General features: G+C 37.8%; 1 protein-coding gene and 1 pseudogene across 1 annotated transcript in view; one reads left to right on the forward strand and one right to left on the reverse strand.

Moving 5' to 3' along the window:
- SH3BGRL (SH3 domain binding glutamate rich protein like) overlaps nucleotides 1-23,252 on the forward strand; it is a 113,969-nt gene that overhangs the window by 35,692 nt on the left and 55,025 nt on the right. The gene's annotated exons all lie outside the window — the stretch shown is intronic.
- On the reverse strand, nucleotides 11,224-12,523 carry LOC142434711 (recombining binding protein suppressor of hairless pseudogene; annotated as a pseudogene).

The following is a 23,252-nucleotide window of genomic DNA, read 5'->3' on the forward strand; positions in this document are numbered from 1 at the left end:
TCAGTTTTCCAATTCTTTTAAGAAAGTTGTTGGTGTTTGAATTGGGATAGCTTTCACTTATAACATGCCTTGGGTAAGATTACATCTTTACTATGTTGAGTCTTCCAATCTATGAGTATGGGATATTCGGGATATTTTTTCATTTGTAGTGGTCGCTGTTGGTGTCCTATAGTAGGGTCTTGTAGTTTTCCTTGTATAGTCTTTGGGTTTTTTGGTTAAATATATCCCCAGATATTTCTATTTGTTCTTGGCTATTCTGAAATGTACTGCCTTCTTGATCTGCTCTTCCATGGTCTAGTATGATGTATATAGCAAACCAATAGACTCTGTTTGTTGATCTTGTATCCTGTAATTCTTCCATATTCCTCCATCACTGTCTGTACTCCTGTTGTGGAGCTTTCTGAATTTTCAATGTCATCTGCAAATAGCGATAGTTTCACCTCCTCCTCTCCCAGTTGAGCACCTTGGATGTCCTTCTGCTGTCTTATGTTGTTAGCTAGGACTTCCAGTAAGATGATGAATAGAAATGGGGACAGGGGGCATCCTTGTCTCATCCCCCTTTACAGTGGTATTGTTTTGGTCTTTTCTCCATTGACTAGGATATGGCTGCTGACTTTTCATCGATGGTTTGTATTAACTTGAGGAATTTTCCTTCCATTTCTATCATTTTGAGTATCTTAAACAGGAATGGGCGTTGGATGTTGTCAAATGCCTTTTCTGTATCTATAGATGTTATCATGTGGCTCTTATATTTTTCTTATCAATGTGGTGTATAATGTTGGTGGATTTTTGGATGTTAAACCATCCCTGCATCCCTGGGATGAATCCTACCTGATCATGGTGGGTGAAATGCTTTATATGCTTTTGCAACATCTTGTTAAGGATTTTGAATCTATATGCATTAGATATACGGGTCTGTAGTTCTCTTTTCCTGTGAAATCCTTGCTCTGTTTGGGTATCAAAGTTATATTGGCCTTATAAAATGAGTTTGAGAATTTGTCTTCCTTTTCTATGCTCTGGAATAATTTGTGGAGGGTTGGTGTCAAGTCTACTCTGAATGCTTGGTAGAATTCTCCTGTGAAGCCTTCTGCTCTGGAAGTATTTTTGTTGGTAGCTTCTTGATAACCATATCTATTTCTTCTTTTGCTATGGGTCTGTTTAGGTTCTTGACCTCTATCTGGGATAATCCAGAGTGGAATTGCTTTCCCAAGTATTTGTATATGACTTACACGTTTCTGAATTAATTGGAATACAGACTTTCATGTATACTTTGTGATTATCCTTTTAATCTCTGTTGGTCGTTGTGATGTCGCCTGTTTCATCCCTCATCATGGATATTGATCTTTGCTCCTTCATTTCCTTGGTTAGTTTTGCCAACGATTTGTTGATTCTGTTGATCCTTTCAAAAATACCATCTTTTTGCTGCATTAATTTTTGCATCATTTTCTTGTCTTTTCCCTGGTTTAACTTTGCTCTGATTTTTATTATTTCTTTTCTTTTGCTATTGAAGGGGTTATTCTGTTGACTCTGTTCTAGTTGCTGGAGCTGATAGCATATCAGTCATAAGTCTCTTTTCCTATTTCATACATGCATTTATTGCTATCAAGCTACCTCTGATAACTGTCTTTGCAGTATCCCATAAGGTTTGATATGTTTTATTCTCACTCTCATTAGTTTCTAGAAACTTCCTAAATTCCTCTATAATTTGGGCCAGTAGCTATTCATGTTGCAGAAGATCATTATCCATACTCCAATTGTTTGTCCTTGTTTTTCTGGTTGTCATTTTGTTAATCTCCAGCTTCATGGCATGTGATCCATGAAAGACATTTGAGTAATCTCTATGTGCTTGAATTTACTCAGGCTCGACCTGTGTTCCAGCATATGGTGTATTTTTGAAAATGAGCCATGAGCACTTGAAAACAATATGTTTGGTTTTTTTTTTTTGCATTTGGATGGAAAACTCTACATATGTCTATCAGATCCAGTTTCCTAATTGTAGTGTTAATCTCTGTAGCATCCTTGCTGACCTTTTTCCCCATTGATCTATCTTTCTCTGATAGTGGTGTATTAACATCACTTACTATGGTTATTGGATCTGTGCTTTCTTTTTTCATCTTTTGAATTGATTGTTTGATGACTTTTATGGATCTCTTATTAGGCACATATATATTTATACTGCTTACTGGTTCCTGGTTCACTGAGCCCTTGAGCATTATATAGTGCCTTCCGTCTCTCTTTTATAGTTAGAATCTTGAGGTCAATTTTGTCACAGATTAGAATTGCAAGCCTTGCTTTTTCATGTTGCGGTTTTACTGGTATATTTTGAATCAGCCTTTTATTCTGAGTCTATATTTGTTTGAAAGCTTAAGATGTGTCTCTTGAAGGCAACAGATTGATGGGTTATGTTTTCTCAGCCAATCTGCTAGTCTTTTTCTTTTAATGTATGGGTTGAGACAATTGACATTCAGAGTTATGATCTGTGGATTCATTGCTGTCATCTTATGCCTTTTGTGTTGGGTGTTTTCCTATCTCCCTTCATAACAGTGTGCTGTGCTTTCGTGTTGGGCTTCATTCATACCGTCTTTTCACTATGAGACCATGTAATCTTGGTAATTGTTATCAGCATGTTGGCTTTTGGATGGAGTTGGACTATATGATGTTCTCCTGCTTGTACTTGGTAGATGTTGGTCTTCTGACCATAGTGAGTTGGCAAGGATCTTCCACAGGTGTATTTGAGTTTTTCCTTTTTCTGGAATACCCTCATCTCTTTCTATCTTAATAGATAATTTGACAGGGTAGAGGATTCTTGGGAAGGTGTTTTTTTCTTTCAGCTTTCGGAAAACATTACTCCACTCTCCCCCTGTTCGTGGTTTCTACTGGTAGTTCTGAGCATATTCTTACCTGAGCACCATTGTATGTGATCGTCTCTTTTTCTCCTGCTGTTCTTAAAATTTTTTCTTTTTACTCAAAGATGGATAATTTAATTATTATATGCCTTGTTGAGTTCTTCCTGGGGTTTAGTTTAATTAGTATCCTCCCTGCTTCCTATATGGGTGTCTGATTCTCATTCATTAAGTTGGGGAAGTTTGCTTCCAGAAATTCCCTTGCCAATTTAGCTGCTGACTTTGGTGTGTTTTGTTCGGAAGATCAATTATTCAAATATTGTTTATATTTATAGCATTTTCCTTGATCTCAGGTTTTCTTCTGTCTCTTTGATTATCTTGTTTTACTGTCTTTCACACTGTGGAATGCCCATAATAACCACATAAAAATATTTTGTAAAACACACAGCTAAAGGAAGTGGGATTGTGAAAAGATTTGCATACAGAGATATCCTGCTGTCCCAGCAATATTTATTCCAGAGATTGTTCATCATTGAAGGAATTTGCATTATTCTTGAAAATCAATTATTTATATGTGTGTATATGTAATTTCTGGTTTCTCAACATCTTTGTCTGATTTTAATGTCTGTCCCTCTTCTGATTCATACTATTTCCTTTTCCCCATCATTTCATGTTTAATTTACCAATGCCTTTGGTTCTAAGGAGGAGCCCTGGTGGTGTAGTGGTTTTGCATTGGGCTGCTATCTGCAAGGTTGGCAGATTGAAACTACCAACAGCTCTATCTACCAACATCTGTCGGAGACAGATGGGACCTTCTATACCTGTAAATAGTTACACTCTCAGATATGCACAAGGGAAGTTCTACCCTGTCCTATAGACTTGCTTTGATTTAATATCAACTCGATGGCAGTGAGTTGGGTTGTTTGTTGTTGTTCTAAAGTGAATGTTTCATGAATCGCATATTGTTGGAATTAGAGTTAGAGAGTTTAATCTATTTCATTTAGTTATTAACAATAAAAATGGACTTCTGTTTGATTTCTATGTGTCTTACAGCATTTTTACTCATATCACCTCCAATACTTTTGTGTTTATTTGGCTTTTTGTGGTGAGTCCTTTCAAATCTTTTCACAATCCCACTTCCTTTAGCTGTGTGTTTTACAAGATATTTTTATGTGGGTTTTATGGGTATTTAACATTTAACATCTTAAATTTGTGACCACCAAGTTTAAATTGAGAAGTGCCCTGGTAATGTATTATTTCAGTGCTTGCCTGCTAATAAAAAAGGTTAATGGTTCAAACCAACAAGTGGCACTATGGGGTAAAGATGTGGCCATCAGTTTTTGTAAAGATTTACAACCTTGGAGTTCCTATGATCTACATTTTCCTGTAGGATTGCCATGAGTTAGAATTGATTCAGTTGCAGAGGATTTAAGTTGGAGTGTAAATTGATACAAATTGATACAAATATTGCAATAAAATACAATTCTATTCCTATTCCATTTCCCTCCATTCATGTTGTTGTAAGTTATGTATTTATACATGTGAACTAGTTCAATAATATAGATATATGAATATTTGATTACTTCATCTTTCAAATCAGGTAGAACCTAACATGTCAAGTTGAAAGACAACAATACCAGTAAATTGACCTTTAATTGTAGTTAATGTATTTTAAAAATATTTGTCATTTCACTATTATTTACATGTATGATTCAGTGCATTGATTATGTAAATATTTTTTATGTTTACACATGAAATTACCTTACTGGATCTCTATTTTCTTCATATGGATTTAAGATACTATTATCACTTCAATTCAGCAGGAAGGACTTCTTTTAGTATTTTTTGTAGGGAAGGTATGTTGGGCTGGGTTGTCTAGAGAAACAAAACCAGTTATATTTGTGTATGTATAAAAAACAACTTTATATCAAGAAAACAAACACACTCACTGCCATTGAGTCAATAATGACCCATAGTGACCCTACAGGCCAGAGTAGAACTGCCCTGTGAGTTCCTGAGATTCTAACTCTTTATTAGAGTTGAAAGCCCTGTCTTTCTCCTGCAGAGCAGCTTGTGGTTTTGAACTGCTGTCCCTGAAAACAGTAACCCAACAGGTAACCACGGCGCTGCCACAGTTCCTTCTTATATCAATAAGTAATCTTATATCAAGAAAGCATTCCAGCCCATTCAAACTTAAATTCAAGGATCCATTGCTAGCCGAACCACATTTTACGCTCACATAGCTTCAGATTGATGATGTAGAAAGGTGAAACAGAATGTAGGAAGATCATAAGCCAATGGGTGCAAAGACACATGCATACAAAGTCAGTGGATATATGGCAGGGTGCCAATAACTCTCAGGGTTGGAGAGCCCACATTAGCCTGCCTCTGGAGGCCAGTACAGAGTCCCATCATTTAGGAATGCTAGGGGAAAGAGAGAGAGAGAGAGAGAGAGAGAGAGAGAGAGAGAGAGAGAGAGAGAGAGAGAGAGAGAGAGAGAGAGAGAAGGGGTCCCCAATGTCTCTTATAAAAAGACCACGCTTCCCAAGAGACATCATCAGGCTGTGACCTCATTGACAAGTTGGACTCCACTCCTATACAAGTACAAATTGACATGAAATTTAACTTGTAAAGAAGGTCTTGTGGTAACAGACTACTATATCTTTTGTTTATATAAGCCCACTGCCAACGAGTAGATTCTGACTCAGAGTGGCCCTATATAGGCTTTCTGTGACTGTAAGTCTTTTTTTAAAAAACATTTTATTAGGGGCTCATACAACTCTTATCACAATCCATACATATACATACATAAATTGTATAAAGCACATCTGTACATTCTTTGCCCTAATCATTTTCAAAGCATTTTCTCTCCACTTAAGCCCTTTGCATCAGGTCCTCTGTTTTCCCCTCCCTCCCTGCTCCCCCCTCCCTCATGAGCCCTTGATAATTTATAAATTATTATTTTGTCATATCTTGCCCTATCCGTCTTTACAGAAACCAATAGCCTCCCCTTACTCCCATAGAGGGTTTACATCATTAACCTTGAAGTTAGTAGTACAATGCTTACCCCATAGCACTACCTGGGCTCCCTTTTGTTTATTTAAGAATGGTAATTTTTCCATATATAGAATTTGTAGTTGACAGTTCTTTTCTTTCTGCAATTTAAATGTGTAGTCTTACTGCTTTCTGGCTTCAATTGTTTATAGAACTCAGCATTAAATCTTATTGAGGACCCTGTGAATATGGTTATTCGTTTCTCTCCTCTTGGTTTCAACATTCTCTGCTTATATTTGAGTTTTAAAGACTGAATACATAATGACTCTTGGTGTGAATCTCGTTGAGCTTGGAGTTTACTGAAGTTATTGGCTGTATATATCAATCAGTGTTTATGTGCAAATTTAGGAAGTGTGTTATGCTAGTTATTGTTTTTATTGTAAAAAACTTAATTATAAAATGGGTTGACATTTACATTGCAGATCAACTTTATATTCAACACTTAAACATGCTAGTCAATTCCCTGTACCCCACTCCTTGATTTCTATTTATTCCTTACAGACCATTATCTTCTATTTCACCCAATCAACACCCACCTAGTCCATTGCTTTATCTTCCCTCTTTTGATCTCCTCACAAGGAAATCTTCAGTCTGTTCACTTTCTTATGAAAGTCTTTATCATGTTTTGTCTACTCCCCTTCACATGTTCTTATATAACATTTGCCATTTTTATGATTGGTTAATTACACTCAGTACAATATTCTTCGGGTCCATCCATGGCGTGAGGTGCTTCATGGATTAATAACTTTTAAACAAAATTAATACACAGTATGACATTGTGTATATGTACCAGTGCTTCTTTATGCATTCTACTGATGATCACTTAGGTGGTTTCCATCTTCTTGCTATGATAGAGTGCTCTGGTGAACATGAGTATGGAGATGTTTGCTCATGTAATGACTCTTCCTTTTTAAAGGTATATACCCAGCAGAGGTAATACCAGAGTGTATGGAAATTCCTTTCCCAGTTGTTTGAGATAATGCCATATGCCTTTCCAAGGTGGCTGTGCATATTTACAGTTCTACCAGCAGTGTATAAGGGTGACAATCTCTCTGCATCCCCTTGAGCATTTGTTATTTTCTGGTTTTTGTTTTTAACTTGGCTGCCACTGTCAGTGTCAGGTGGAATCTCATCATTGTTTTGATTTGCATCACCCAGATATTATCATGAGCATTTCTTTTAAACTATTTTGTTATCTACTGTGTGTGCTCCTTTATTATATTTGATAGTGTGTCTGTGCCCTATATTTTGGTCCTTATGTCGGTCCCAATTTTCTCACTGATGATCTTTGTAGCTCTGAAATTTACACTTAGGTTTTTGATCCATCTTGATTTCTTTTTGTCCATAGGGTGAGGTACAGGTCATGCCTAATTCTTCTGCAGATGAAAATCCAATTTTGCCAGAACTATTTGTTGAAGAAACTGTCTCTCATTAAATTAGTTTTGACACTTCTCAAAAATCTCTTATCTATAGGTGCATATATTTATTTCTGAGTTCTTTAATGTTCCATTGGTCTAAGTATCTATGATTGTACCAGTGCCAGACTGTTTTGACTACTGTGGCTGTGTAATATGATTTCAAGTTGGGTAGTGGGAGGCCTCCTACTTTGTTCTTATTTTAAAGGAGTTCTTTGTTTAGCATAGGTCTCTTCCTTCTCCTTATGAAATTAGTCATTTGTTTTTTCATATCTTTAATAAAGTTGGGATTTAGATTGGAATTGTGTTGTATTTATAGATTGCTTTGGGTAATATTGACCTATTTTTAAAATCATTTTATTAGGGATTCATACAACTATCACAATCCACACATACATCAATTGTGTAAAGTACATTTGTACATTCATTGCCCTCATCATTCTCAAAACATTTGCTCTCCACCCAAGCCCCTGACATCAGGTCCTCACTTTTTCCCCTTCCTCCCCACTCCCCCCTCCCTCATGAACCCTTGATAATTTATAAATTATTTTGTCATATCTTGCTCTGTCCCACGTCTCCCTTCACCCACTTTTCTGTTGCATATCCCCCAGGGAGGTGGTCCCATGTAGACCCCTGAAATTGGTTCTCTCTTTCCAACCTACCCTCCCTTTGCCCTCCCAGTATCACCACTCACACCACTGGTCCTGAGGGGACCATCCACCCTGAATTTCCCGTTTCCAGCTCCCATCTGTACCAGTGTACATCCACTGGTCTAGTCAGACTTGCAAGGAAGGATTCGAATCATGACAGTGCTGGGGAAGTGGGGAGGAAGCATTTAGGAACTAGAGGAAAGTGGTATTTTTCATTGTTGCTGCATCGTACCCTGTCTGTCTCGTCTCCTCGCCAAAACCATTCTGTAAGGGGATGTCCAGTGGTCTACAAATGGGCTTTGGGTCTCCACTCTGCTCTCCCCTGGTCATTCACTATGGTAAGATTTTTTTGTTCTGATGATGACTTATACCTGATCCTTTCGACGCATTGTGATAAATATTTTTACAATATTAACCCTTCTTATCCATATAAATGTAGCTCTCTATCCATTTGTGTAGGTCGCTTTTATTTTTGTAATAGTATTCTGTGGTTTTATTAGTACAAGTTTTTGTTTTCCTGCTCAGGTTTGTTCCTAATGATTTTGTCTTTGGTGAGGACATTATAAATGGTATTGTTTTCTTGGTGTCTTTTTCAGATATGTCTTTATTAGTATACAGGAATATGATTAATTTCTGTTTGTTAATCTTATATCTTGTCATTATCAAATATTTACATTCTCTCCAACAATCTTTTTGATTTGTCTTTGGTGTTTTCTACATATAAATCATATGTTAATGTAAATAGTGAGATTTGAACTTCTTCAAATTTTGTTTATTTATATATTGTTTTGAGGATTTTCCATCTACACCTATTTTTCTGAGTGTTTTTAGCAGGAACAAATGTTGGAGTTCATCAAATGCCAATTCTACATCATATTTATCCATCGTGAATTTTTATTTTTTGTTTTATTTATATAGTGGGTTACAATTTTTATTTTTCTAATGTTGAATCATCCTTGCGTACCTTGTATGAATCCTACTTGATCAGGTCTTTTTTTTTGACATATTGTTGAATATGTTGGCAGGTGTTTTGTTGAGAAATTTTATTCTATGTTTCTAAGGGGAATTAATATGTAATTTTCTGTCATAAGGGTTCATGAGGGAGGGGGAGCGGCGAGGTGGGGAGGGAAAAAATGAAAATGAGCTTATTCCAGGAACCCAAGCGGAAGGCAAATTTTATAAATGATGAGGGCAACAAATGTATAAGGATGCTTTACTCAATGGATGTATGTAAAGATTGTAATAAGAGTTGTATGAGCCCCAATAAAATGATTTAGAAAAAATTTCAGGGAAGCTAACAGGATGTAGCATAGCATTCAACCTAGATCACATTTGGAAAATATACCCATCTCCCCGCAATTTATCTATGCACATTCTACTCCACAAACCAAACAATAGCACAATACATATTCTCTAAAATATATTAGGACACAAAACAAGCCATAACATTATTATGTGCTCAACAACAATTGTCAGTTCACTAAATAAGTCTGGCAATATGGATATCTTCCAGAAGAGCATTGAAGAGTAAATGTAGTTTTTTTTCCTTCAGTTTTTATGTACTTGCTTTTTTGACCTTGCTCTTCCTATGTTGATTTTTAATTGTATAGCATTAGGTCTGAAAAAAATGGATGGCAAAAATCTCAATAATTTAAAATGTTAAACCTTGCTTTGTGTCCTAATGTACGGTCTCTTTTAGAGAAGGTATATTATTGTGCTTTTGTTGGGTAGAACGTTCTGTGTATGTCTAGAAGGTCAATTTGATGATTTGTGTTCTTTAATTCTTCTGTGACTTTATTGTGTTTCTTTTCCCATGATCGGGAGCCCTAGTGGTATTGCGGTTAAGCATTAGACTGTGATCTTCATGGTGAGCAGTTTGTAACCTCCAGCATCTCCAAAGGAGAAAGACTAGGCTTTCTATTTCCATCAACAGTTAACAGTTTTGGAAACCCACAGGGGATCACTAGGAGTCACCCTTGACTTGATGGCAGTGAGTTTGGGTTTGTCCTCATGATCAATCCTTCCTCAAAAAAGGTGAAATAAAGTCCCCTAGTATTAATTTTGCAATGCATATTTCTCTCTTCTGCTCCATAAGAGTTTGATTAACATAGTTTTGAGGGCCTTTTAGTTGGTTTATATTTGTTTATTATGGTTAAAAATTGTTCTCTTTTCCCTTTAATCATTATAAAATACCCTTCTTTGTCCCCCATGAAGCATTTTGCATTGAAGTTTATTTTTTTTCATGTAAATGGTAGAAGTTCTTGAATGACTACTATAAATACATTAAAAACAACAATAATAGGAAAAACAAAAATTACTAACAACAGCGGCAGAAACTAGACACTAAGTTAACATATATTACATGTATTGCAGGCAGGGCAGAGGCATTTTTAAAAGCATTTGCACAGACGTCATATCATCGTTAAAAAAATGCAGACCTTACAAAATTTGACTTGCTGAACTTCCAACCATTTCAACTCATGGAAACTCATTACTTCAGCTTTAAAAAAAATTGTTCCAGCCTCAGAAAAAACAAAGAAGCAAAAAAAACCTTGGAAAAGTATGGTCATTTGATTAAATAGTCCTGGTCCAGCGGGGAACTGAGTGTACTTCAGAGCAATGGTTTGGAGTGGATGCCAAGGGGAGCAATCTATTTGGTAATAAAAGCTGTCCTATATATATTGTAATATAAAAAAGATACATGAACATGGACCTTTTGCTAAAGCTTATACAAGTTCCTTAGTCCATAAAAACGAAGTTCAGTTTGTGTCTTCTAGTTTGCTTAATTTCCAGTCTGGCCACATTTCTATTTCTTGTCCATTCTAAAAAACAAATGAAAATCAACCAATCCAACAAATTAAAAAAAATCTCTGAAAGAACCAATTTCCAACAGTTTTTTTTTTTTATATATACTGAGCTGTTTGCATTGGTTTACTGTGGCTTCCACATTGCAAATCAGCCTTTGCAAGTGGCGGGGTTTTCAAAGTAGTATCACCTGACACGAAAAGGTTTCCCCAAACCCACAAAAGATGGTTAGTTTTCTCTTTCCTTTTCTTCCTGCTTTGTGTGGACTTTGTTGTTCATTTTTTTCAGCACACCGCTCAGTTTAAGTTAGGGCTCAAAGTGGTGGGACACCACTGTTGCCGTGGACGTGTTGGCTGATTGTGTTTGTGTAAGTTCCCTTGCTTTTTGTGCTGGGCTCATTTGTGGCATTTGGCTTGAGTTGAATGGAGGGATGGCCACTGGGGCACGACCGCGCCCCTAGGGCCCTGGCTCAGTAGTGCAGGTAAATGTAAGGCCGGTGGAATAAATGATCCTGTCATCAGGTACCAAAGTTACTGGAACTGGAACTGGCTGTCAGACCCATTGCCAATTTTCTCAGAGTGCAGAAATATCCGTGGAATACATAGCATGCTCTCACCACATCTGTACACAGTTTCTGCTTCGACAACCCCAAACAACACTCTTAAATTTGGAGTGAAATTCTACCCTGTCAGTTCAAGCATCCCAATATCCCCATTCAACTGATGGAGATGAGGACAGGGCCTATCCCCTAGTAAAACGTATACTCGGCCTTATGTGTACTAATGGTTGTCTGGGAAGCTCCATCATTTATCATCTCTATTTGGTTCTTTTGGGCATGCAGTGGTCTAAAACTGGATTATTCTCTCTTGAGATAGGCACAAGTACATTCTTTCTGTGTCATTAAGGTAAAATGCACAGTTGTGGCGCTGTGAGATGGTGTCCTCTGCATCCAGTAAGGCAGTCTTCTTGTTGACTTTCCTAAGGCTCAGTTGTGGGAGTACCATGTCAGAAACCGAGCACACAGCTTGATTGTCCATAATGGACATAGCCATCATGGACCATAAATTATTCTTCTGATTCATCATCATCCAAGAGATGACTGTATAAGGCTCCCCACTGCTGTGAGCTGGCATGAAAACCACCTCCCTCTACACGCAAGTATCTAGTACTGTGTGGGAGTGAAGTCCATTAAACAGAGCCACCTTCGTTCCGGATACAATGCACAAGTCTCCATTGGTCAAGGATTGTTTCTTTTTGGAAGGTTTGGAGATAACTTCTCTCTGCTTGCTGAGGAACACGACAGTGCCTTCACCGTTGCCATACAACATCTTCACAAATAACATAAAGTGCTTTCTTGTGTCGGAATCAGTTATGTACCATGTTTTGGCTGTGCAAGAGTTCTTTCCTTCCAAGTTCAGCTGCTGCATTTCTTGGTCACTATTTCCTATTCCAATCAATGCACATGGTTAAGACTCGTTCTGAACAACCATCACGTTCCAGCCATTCTTCCTTCCTTCCTTCCTTCCTTCCTTCCTTCCTTCCTTCCTTCCTTCCTTCCTTCCACTGCACATAAGATATACACAAGAAGGGCAAAAAAATCCTTTTGTTTATTCCGATATGACTTCCATGCAACTTTTGCATGAACAGTAAATGTGGTTTGACCCTCCTGCTCTTTTACGTCATTTCCTATCTCTTCCCGAGTGAGTTATTTAGGTTGAGGCTGTTCACCAAATTTCCCTACCACAACAGGAACCATCTTCCACAAACTCTTACCCAAACTCCAACCTCACGATATTCCCCCCAGTGCTTCCCTGGCCCCTCTCCCGCCATTCCCTTTCTCCTCACTCCCCCAGCCCACTCCCGCCACCATGCAGAGCCAGATGCCTCAGCCTGCAGAGGGAGGGATCTTGCTTGCTGCCTCTCCCTGGAAACCTCCACGTCCATTTGTTCAGAGATAAATATTGTCACTTCTTTTTTGATTGCCATTAGCTTGATATGTTTCCCCATCCTTTTATTTTTAGTTTGTTTTGTCTTTTTGTCTAAGCTGTGTTTCTTGTAAACAGCATATTGATAAGTCCTTTTTTTATCAACCTCTGTCACTTGACTGTGCATACATTCCATTTTCATTCAGTGCTGTTGATAAATGTGGGTTTGTTGCTGTTATTTTGCCGAGCTTTTTTTGTTTGTTTGTGTGTGTGATGCCATTGGTTCCTTTGTTCTTACTAAATTTCTATGCTAAATTCTTTTTTGTTGGGATTTTTTGTCCTCTTATAATTTGCTGTTAATTTATTTTTATTCGCTTTTTGTCATTTTCTTTTTTATTTTGATGAATTTTTTCCATTTTTGTTGAAGGTGTCTTTTTATTATTTTCTTCCAATAATTAAAACACACTGTTCTCTTTGCAAATTACTTGTCTTCCTTTCCATTAGCATGTTTTGCACCTACACCTCTTCTTCTATATCCTTTGTATTTTTTTTCATTGTGGATTGAAATCACTGGTCTCTATTTTCAGCCATGCATTCTTGTTTTAGTTTGAACACTACTTTATATAAGTACATTTCTCGGTGGCATAGCCTTGTGTGTTAATCTCAGATTTAGGGCTGCTCTACTACCCTTAGTTGTTGTGTTTGTAAGGCTTGTCTTGTGTTTACACATTACTTTAATTTCCCCTTGTTCAGAAATACACTTCTTTTCTTCCCTTCTTTGAGGGATCATTTTGCTGGATGTAAGATTCTTAGTTGTCAGATGTTTTTTAAATTTCAGAGTTTTATATATGTCATTTTGTTGTCTTGTTTGCATGATTCCTGCTGAAAAAATCCAAGCTTATTCTCATTGGTTCTCTTTGTTGGTAACCTTTTCCCCCCTGAATTGTTCGCCTCATTTGTTCCTTGTCCTTCATAATTGGAAAGTTTGTCTATGATATGCCACTATGCTTCTCTTTTGAAGTATATCCTGTTTAGTGTTCTCTGAGCTTCTTTTCCTCTTTTATATTGTTGAAGGTGTTTGCTTCCAGGAATTCTAAGATTATTTTCTCTGAGTTTTTTTTGTTTGTCCTGTCTTGCAATTGCAATGAGAAGTAGGTTATTCCTCTTGATCGTGTCCTGAATGATTCATAGGCTTTCTTCTGCTTGTCTTTTTCTCTTTTTGTTGATTATTTGTCATGTAGATTAGAGAAGAGAGATTTGTCTTCAAACTCACTAATTTGACTTTCCATTGTTTCAGTTCCATAACTGCTTTTTAAAAGTACTGTCTAATTCTTAGAGTAATCATTTGTGTTTCTATTTGTTTTTCTGTAGTTGTAATTTTTCTAGGTGTTCTGTCCCCGCCCCCATAGTGCTCCTCATCTTTTCTCCAACTGTCAGAGTACCTGAATATCAATCTTACAAATTCTTTTACTGGTTTTTCTTCTTCAGAAAATTCCTTTGTAGATTGTTCACTTATTTGTGCCTGAATTTCCTGTTTCTTTAATTGAATTGAGATTGAGTACTGACTTTGAAACATGTAGCTGTTTGGGGTGTGAGAGATGGTGTTTCATATACAGATAGTTGACTGTAAAGTGGTGCAAGAGATAAATAATAGCAACCACAAAACAAAAGGAGCATGAAAAAATATAGGGGAAGCGGTGGACATAAAATTTTAAAGCTGTTTGGGCTTTTTCCTTAGTCCAAGTGTTTTGTAGCTAGCATCAGTGAAAAGAACAGGTGGAGTACCAGGGATGGTGGGATGCTGAGAGAGAGTGGTGGGGTACAAGTGAGGACGTGTTAGGCACTGGGAGGTGTATACTGGGCCAGGGGAGAGTGCCTTGGCTGGGAGTCAAGAGAGATCGTGGGGTGCATTGAGAGTGGATATACCTCTTCTTCATATTCTGCTCACACCCACAGCCTCTGGGCTATGGAAAATTTGTTCAACTTAGCTTTTATATTTTCTTTAAAGTTTCTAAGCACCTGGTTTTCTTCTAATTGTTGTAGAGATATTTTCTGATGCATGTATATAAGTGGCTGTCTTGACCCAGCAATCTCATATACATTACTTTCATTAAAGAGTCTTTAATAATAACTGCCAGTTTTAATAGGTATTTTAAGCTTGAATAACAGTAGAATTATTTCATTCAACCATCCCCTGAATCAGAACAAAAATGCTTAACAAAAAAACATGCAGTTTTCTAGACATTGAAAGGAGGTAAACACTATTTGTGTGTGTGTGTGTGTGTGTGTGTGAGAGAGAGAGAGAGAGAGAGAGAGAGAGAGAGAGAGAGAGAGAGAGAGAGAGAGAGAGAGAGAAGGAGAGAATATAAATGGAGATTTGATTTACAGAGAGAGAAGTTAAAGGGGTATCATTGGTTATAATGATTTTTCTTTTAACAACTTAACTACGAGAGTTATCTTTTCAACTAGGAGGGGAAATTGCAGGCTTCCATAACCTAACACTACATCTAATATTCAGATTAGCTTCTCCTTTTGAACCCTGTAAGACAAGAGTGGAGAATTATTCAAGTAATATCCAGAATAGGTTTTAAATGATAGATCTTATGTGCAGAAATACGGACTGTCTTTTTCTGGACAGTTGTTTCATGGATATTTGTATAGCAGATATCCTTGGGAAAATAGAGGTAATGTTTCCTTCCTGAACGGAGGTCAGATTTGCTTACTGCCCATCCTAACAGATATTATTTCCCTCAGCTCAAACGTCACACCTAATAATTCAATATTCATTATATGTATAGGTATAAGCTGGTCCTCTGTGTTGTCTTTCGTGTGAAAACTGAAAATCAAGGAAAATGTGGAAGAAAATGCAGAGTTTCTGCCACAGCTATTTCTGTTACCTAGGAGGCTTGTGTGTTCTGCTAGAGGTCTTAACATTTGTTAGCTTTCAAATGAGGGGAAACAGCTGAACATTCTGTTATTCTTGAGAGTCATGATTGCAATAACTCTGTTAGCAATGAAATGTCCCTGAAACTCAATGATGATCTCTCAAATCAGATAGCCAAAACCATTTTTGTTTTCGCAACTTTTACTTACAATTGGTTAACTTTTTGGATCATTTGATCCTAATATTACTCAACTAATTAGGCAATACATGGCACCTTTTTTCAGCTGGACATTTTGGCACATTCTTTATTGGCTTCAGCCTGGAAGTACATTCATAGTGTTCTTTGGAATGTTCCTATGAGACACAAAATTCAGTCAGGGCCGCAGACTGTTTTTTTATCCAATGGTAAATAAATTTCTTTTGTCTAGGGTACAGAATTATATGACTATCATGCTCCTTTAAAAGAAAGATGTTTAATTTCTTTGTAATGAAATAGTATTAATTTATGAATTATTTTAAAAGATAAAGCCAAAGTTACTGCCATCATGTTGATGAAGACCCCATCGGACAGGCTAGAACTGCCCCTATGAGTTCCTGAGACTATTACATTTTATTGTTATAAAAAAGCCCAAACTTTTTCTTGCTTAGTGGCTGGTGGTTTTGAACAACTCATCTTGCAGTTAGCAACCCAATATGAGAAAACAAGCAACCAAAAATCAGCACCATACTTGTACATTTCTAGTTGGCCAAAGTTCCAACTATACATGATTATTCACATCAAGACACATTCATATCTCTTCCGAGTATTGGGCTACTCTAGAAGGATAATTTAGAAATTGGATATCTAAAACTGGTAAAGATAAAGGTATGAAGTGGTTGTCTTACAAGCTTTCATGGATGTGTTTGAAGTAAAAGGGGGATGTTAATCCTTCATGTACAAAGAAGACAGTGGCTAGAAGAGTCAGGCGTGACCTGTAATACAGTGGGTAATTTAATATGGCTCTTCTAACCACAGTCTTTGTTACTCCCAACAAATGACATTCACTTTCCTGAAGGGTCTGGGTAAGAAAGTAAGGGAAGATACTGACAAGATTATATGATTCAGCAGGATTAATTGTGATTGCCATCTTGCTGGGTACAAAATCAGCCATGTCAGGAGTAGGAAGGAGGAATCTCACTACCAGCAAAAGAGAAGAACCAAATGATATTCTTTCTTAACTTCTAAGGAAAGGGCATAGGGGCCACATAATATGTCCAAAGATGAAAATCTCTCTCAGAGATTTAATAGAGTAATAATTATTAAGGATAATTAAATTAAGTTAAATTCAGTTGAATTGGGGTAGTCTGTGCTATTTCAGTGATTTTGGTAGGCATGTGAAAGAATTATGGCTGTTTCTTGCTTCAGAGGGGTGCTAGGGTGGGTGTTAAGTTAAAATCCTCTCTATTTGAACGATACATTTACAATAGGTCAAAACTTAATAAAACTTTCTCGGCTTTCTTTCCCTTCGCACTGCTGCCACCATAATACCACTTTTGAATTTGCAAAGGCCGCTGGTTAAAATATTTTTTATTGAACTCAGGTAGAAATTGGTCCTAGAAAATACTGGGGCTGAAAAGTCAGTAGGACATAGGTAAATGCAACTTCCTTTCCTTTTGAAAGAGTAAAGTGTGGAACTACATTCCCTTTATACATAAAATAATTAGAAATTAGATTTATGATAATGTTATTGTATCATGTGTGGATTTTGTTGGTCTACGTAGAATGATTTAGAAGACTTTCAGAGACTTGTTAACGAGTTCCTTATTGAAGCCCAGTGCTATCACAGCTTATCATATCATTGTTTCATAATGTTTTTTGCCTTCTTCTTTTCTCAGAAACAAATGTAGGCTGATGTTTACAATGAACACTAAGTATTTGAATGAATTATGAAAATAGATTCAGATGGACTTTACTTTGGCATTTCCCCCATAATTTCAGGCTTATCTATCATTTGGAAGTGGTAATTCTTTTGTACTTGGAGCCTTTTAATCAGTGCAAGATAATGTAAAGAGCACTTTTACAATATGGCATATTTTTTTAAAAGTAGATTCCAAGACTAAAGAAATGTATTGTGTGGCACTATTTAACAGAATATTTTTTATTAGACACATGAGAAAGCACCTTTCTATAGAATGTTGCTAAGTTACAGTTTCTTACTGTGCGCAACACTTTTTCTGACATGACTTTGGAGTTCTAGTGTAGTGCTATAATAAAGCCAGCCTCGTTGTTGCTAAGTCTTATTCTGTCTCATAGTGACTCTATCTGTGTGAGAGTAGAACTGACCTCCATATTTTTCTCAATGGTTGATTTTTGTTTTTCATGTAGATTGCCAGGCCTTTCTTCTGAGATGAAACTCGCTTGATCCTATTACGATAAAGTTCAGCAAGGTCCGCAGTTCAAAACCATCAGCCACTCTGAGGGAGAAAGATAAAGCTTTCTACTCCCATAAACACTTAGTCTCTGAAGCCCAGAGGGACAGTGCTACTCTGTCCTATATGGTCACTATGAGTTGAATTGACTCAATGGCAGTGAGTTTTTTGCTCTGGTTGATAAGATATATAAGCACTTAAATAGCTTTGTATGGATTCTGGGATATCATATACACTTAATAAATAATAAATTTTAAACTTTACATTGATACTAGGAGCTTTGGTGGAGCAGGGGTAAAGCTTTGGGTTGCTAATATCAATGCTGGTGTCTCAAACCCACTAGCCGCTCCTTGGGAGAGAAGATGAAGCTATCTGCTTCTCTAAAGGCTCATAAAAGGCTACAAAAATACTGTTGTTTTTATGGCCAGCAAAGCGATTCTTCAGTTAGCCATATTCTCTGTGCAACAAATTCTGGCACTAGGAACTGTTAGACTAGTTACATCTTTAAACTCATACTTCCTGTAAATGCTACAGAGCTTCTAATTCTGGTCAGACGGATTCTCCAGGCATTCTTTCCTTATAAGGAGAGGCAAAAACACACAAATCTTCAAACAGGCTGATGGGAGGCCACAGGGCAGGCATATGAGAACCAAATATGGTAGATAAATTCTTTAGCTCATAGCAGATAGTTTAAAAAATGTTGTAACCACGAAGTCCAAACTAGTTTCAGTTCTTAAATCATTAAGTAAAATAGTAGGCAATTTATTTGTTATTATGAGTAATAATTGACTAATAAATATGAGTCCGTTTTCTACGTGTAATGTTAGATCTGCCTTTTTCCCCCTTTTCTTTTTTCCAGCAAAATGCTTGCAATAATATGTGTTGCTTGAGTGAACACATTTGACAGCATGATATTGCATCAGAAAAAAACAAATTACTCTACTCTGCTCTAGTACAAAAGGAAATGCAGATTTCCCAAGCGCTCCATAATAATAACTTCTTTCCAATAATAGGATAGCCACTGCCCTACACTGTGACCCAGAAAAATATTCAGAGAGATGACATCAACCTTAAGGAAAGTGTCTGAAGAATCTGCGCTATTTGACTTCCAGAGTTGAAGAAAGCTCTGAGAGCAGGTCCACGGCCATGAATAGTAGACAATTTCTATTTACTAAAATCTCAAGATCAGTAAGTTGAAATCTCTAGCTGCTCAGAAAAAGATAAGGTTTTCTGCTCTCATAAAAAAAATTGTAGCCTCTAAAACCAGTAGGAATTGATGGAATACCAATTGACATGTTTCAACAAGCTGATGAGACACTGTAGCAGCTCACTGACTAGGGAGTAACACCACCACCACCACCCCTGAAAAAGGGAAAAAAGCTGCCCTGGGTGGAGCTTTCATAGAATACATTTTTTTTCTCTAGGTGAGCGTAAAGCGACTCGCTCTGAGTGCACCCAGTGGCATAGCACAGGAAGGTTCTCTGTGGTCACAGTGAATGTTTTCAAAGAAACAGTTTCACTCAAACCCCATTTGTTGTGATGGCCAATTTAAGAGAACAGTGTGCCCCTGTGAAATTTTGTTCCCTGCTCAGGAAAAATGCCACAGAAACTGTTGTGATGTTGAACACAGTTTATAAGGACAGTGCTATGGGAAAGAGGTTTTTTTTATCAAGATATGTGAAATGTCAATGATGACAAATCTCATTCTGGATGTCCAGACAAAAATGTCCACTCTCCTCCCCACTCCCCCTCTGCAAGCATGTTCAGTTGTCTACAGATGGGCATTGGGTCCCCATCATGCTCTCCCCTCATTCATGATGCTTCCCCCGCCGCTCCATTGCACACCCCAGTGTTTTGCTTCAGTGTGGTGGGGTCAGCTCAGTCCCACATCCCCCACTGTGTCTCCGGTGCTGTCCCGTGTAGGGCCATGGGTCAGTGCAGGATGTCGCATCTTGCTGTGGGGCCAGCTATATGGTCCTCTTTGTACATTGGGCCCTTTGAGCCGGGCTATGGTCCTCTGAGCTTGGTGGGCCCAGGTGTGCTCTGCTCCGTTCTTCCTCCTTCCTTTGCTTCAGCTTCCTTCTGGGTGTGGTGTGGTAGGTCAGTTCCTTTCCCACACCAGACGATCTATTTTCATTTTCGGTGGTTCTCCCTTCGGTGGTGGAGGTCAGGCTAAAATACAAAATGTTGATTGATGACAAACTTCCTTCTGCACATCAGTCAACTTCCCTAACAGACAAATATGTCGACAAGATTCATGCACTTGTGATCAAAGACTGACAATGGATCATTGAAAAGATGGGGAAGTTATTTGGACTATAGGAGCTCAGTTCAGCAAATTTTAACAATATTTGGGAATGAGAAGGGCACACATATAAATTTGTGTCTTGGGTTCTAACTGACCAGTCAAAAGAGTGTTGAGTAGAAACATGCCATGCTTTGACAGTACACCTCCAAAGTGACCCAGACTTTTATTGACAAGGTCATTACTGGTGATGAGACATGGCTCTACTCTTACAATCCCCAAAACAAACATCAATCAAGCAAGTGCCAGATGCCATTTTCACCTCCGACAAAAATGTTCATCACGTGAAATCAAAGATCAAGATGATGCATATTTGTTTTGTTTTTTTATGTGAGGGGGGTAGCACATTTGGAGTTCGTTCCACCAGATCAGGCTGTTAATCATGCTTTCTATTTAGAGGTTCTGAAAAGATTGTGTAGTAGCATGTGACCAAAAAAGGCCTGATTTGTGGCAGACAGGGGACGTTCATGCTGTCATCTCCGGGAGCCAATTTTTGGTTAAAAACAGCATGCCTCTCTTGCCCCACACACCTGACCCACCTGACCTTGCTCCATGTGACTTCTTTTTGTTTCCATAAATGAAGAGGGCCATGAAAGGGCAGTGGTTTGATGACCTAGGAGAGGTGAGGAAGAAAACGAGGGGGTTGCTGTCTGCCATCCAAAGAGATGAGTTTGAAAACTGTTTCCAAGAATAGGATCACAGATTTGACCAATGTATTAAGTGTAATGGAGAGTACTTTGAAGCGCATAAGGTTGTTTTGTAAAAAAAAATTAAATACACAGCTTTGAAAAAGAATCCCGCTTTTATTTGTGTACCCCCTCGTAGCGTGGGGATCTCCTTGTTCAAATGCAAAGATTTCTTGACCTTTATCATACAAAAGTACACAAAATAAAGCATCGTTAAATCTAAAACAGAAAGCCAGCTCCACATTGGTTAATGTGGTAATGAGTGTGAAAGGTGAAGAGTAATTGATGGTTGCCTGGTTGACAGCTCGTAAGTCCTATACAAATCTGTAGAAGTCATTCTTTTTCTTAACTGTTGAAAATATGGGTATTGTAAGCTGAATGCCACTCTGAGTACTCGCAACAGGAGAAACTTCTGTATTCGCTGTTTTATGGCTTTTGGGAACTCCTGCAATATAGGTTATTGTTTGATTTGCAGGGGTTCAGTGTTCAGAGGTAATTCTATAATTACTGGTGGTGCATTCATTACCTCTCCTGGCCAGTTTGTTGCCTCCACATTGCAGTTAATTTGTTCCACCTAATTCCTAAATGTTAGCTGGTAAAGCAGGCTTTACGGGTGCTCCTTCAAGTTAAGGAAGCTTTACAAAGAAGTGTTTTTCCATCTATTTTGGATGAGTACATCTGTGTGATTGTGTCCTTTTAAAAAATAAATTTGTACTTGGATTTTGTTCAGTATTTCGATCCCAACAATGGGGGATAGAGCATTCTGTTCTATAATGGAAGGAAAGGGTCGTAGTACTTACTTTCCCAGGGAGTGAGCACTCTTAAGAGTGAGAGGAAGGATTTGTCTTTTTCTTTGTTACTCCAAGTATGGAAATTGTCTTTTGGAAGACAGATCCAGAAAGGTGTGTTAACACTGAGTAAATAAGCTCTGTGTTTACTAATAAAACTTGGATCATTTTTCCCTCAAGGTTTGGTTTTGGGTTGAAGGCTTGCCTCCAGTCTCCACTATTTTGAGTCACTTTCACAGGCCCCAGCAGGGAATTGTTGGGTTGGTTTGGGGATATAGGGACAATTTTTCCCCAAAGGCCTTCTGCGTACAGTTGGCACACTGATATTTCCCCAGTGGGCTTGTGGATGTAAACCGTGCACATTGAGAGCCCTCCTCTTTTTATGCCTAATGGGCTGATGTGAGTAGGGTGACTCACTGTCTAGCTCACTTATTTCCTGTGGTAATTGGATGATTCTGTGTCAGCTAGACACTCTTGGCTAGGGGTGGAGTCAAACGTGTCAATCAGGGCACAGCCTGATGATGCCTCTTTGGGAATGTGGCCTTCTTATAACCGACCCCTCTCTCTCTGTCCTTTCCCCTTCCTGTTTGCTGGGACTCTTCCACTGACCCTGAGAGCTACTGGTTCCCTGCCATGTTTACACTGAATCTGCATCCACTAGTCTATGATCTTCCTTCATTCTATATCATTGCATGTGGCTACATGAATCTGGGGAAGGATTTGTGGACTATTATTGGACTTATTGACTTGAATTGTACTGGACTGTGGTACTTTCTTGATACATAATTACCTCTGGATATGAAGCTCTTTCTTATGCATAGATACATGTCACTGGATTTGTTTTTCTAGACAACTTGGCCTAACATATCTTCCTTTGCAGATCTGATTTTTCTTTTCCCTATCCCTTCCATGATAAATATATAAAGCTATTTCTACAAGCTGGACTAGATTTCTACAAGCTGGACTGCTTCCCTTTCTATTCTCTACACATTTTTTTTTCAAATCAGTCGCACTCTGTCCAATGAAAACAGCCGTTATCATTCTTACATATTTTTAACTTGGGATTTAGATCTATCTGCTACCTAAAGGTGGCAAAGATGTGCTCCAGAAAAAATGGATTGACCCTCACCTGTTTTTTGTTGTTTTTTTTTTTACTTTATATACTTTGTTTAGGGGTTTGGCAGTACATTCTTTCAATCCCTTTAATAAGCAATTTACATATATGAATAGTTAAATGAATTGATCAAGCAGAATAGGGTCTCATAACAGCTCTTATAGGAAACATATTCCCAGGATCTAGATTTCCTGATTGTAAGTGTGACACTGTTCCGCTTACTGTTTTGCTTTGCCGAAAGTCATGTAATATTCTGGGTTTTGCCAATTATATGAATCAGTATTTATGAAAGGAAAATGAACTCTGAGAATAGCTTCAGGGTGATCTGATGTTGGTATGAGGCTTGCCAGAACGGAAACTGCCCTAAAAATGTG

The sequence above is a fragment of the Tenrec ecaudatus genome, chromosome X, assembly GCF_050624435.1.
Source record: "Tenrec ecaudatus isolate mTenEca1 chromosome X, mTenEca1.hap1, whole genome shotgun sequence".
Classification (NCBI taxonomy): Eukaryota; Metazoa; Chordata; class Mammalia; order Afrosoricida; family Tenrecidae; genus Tenrec; species Tenrec ecaudatus.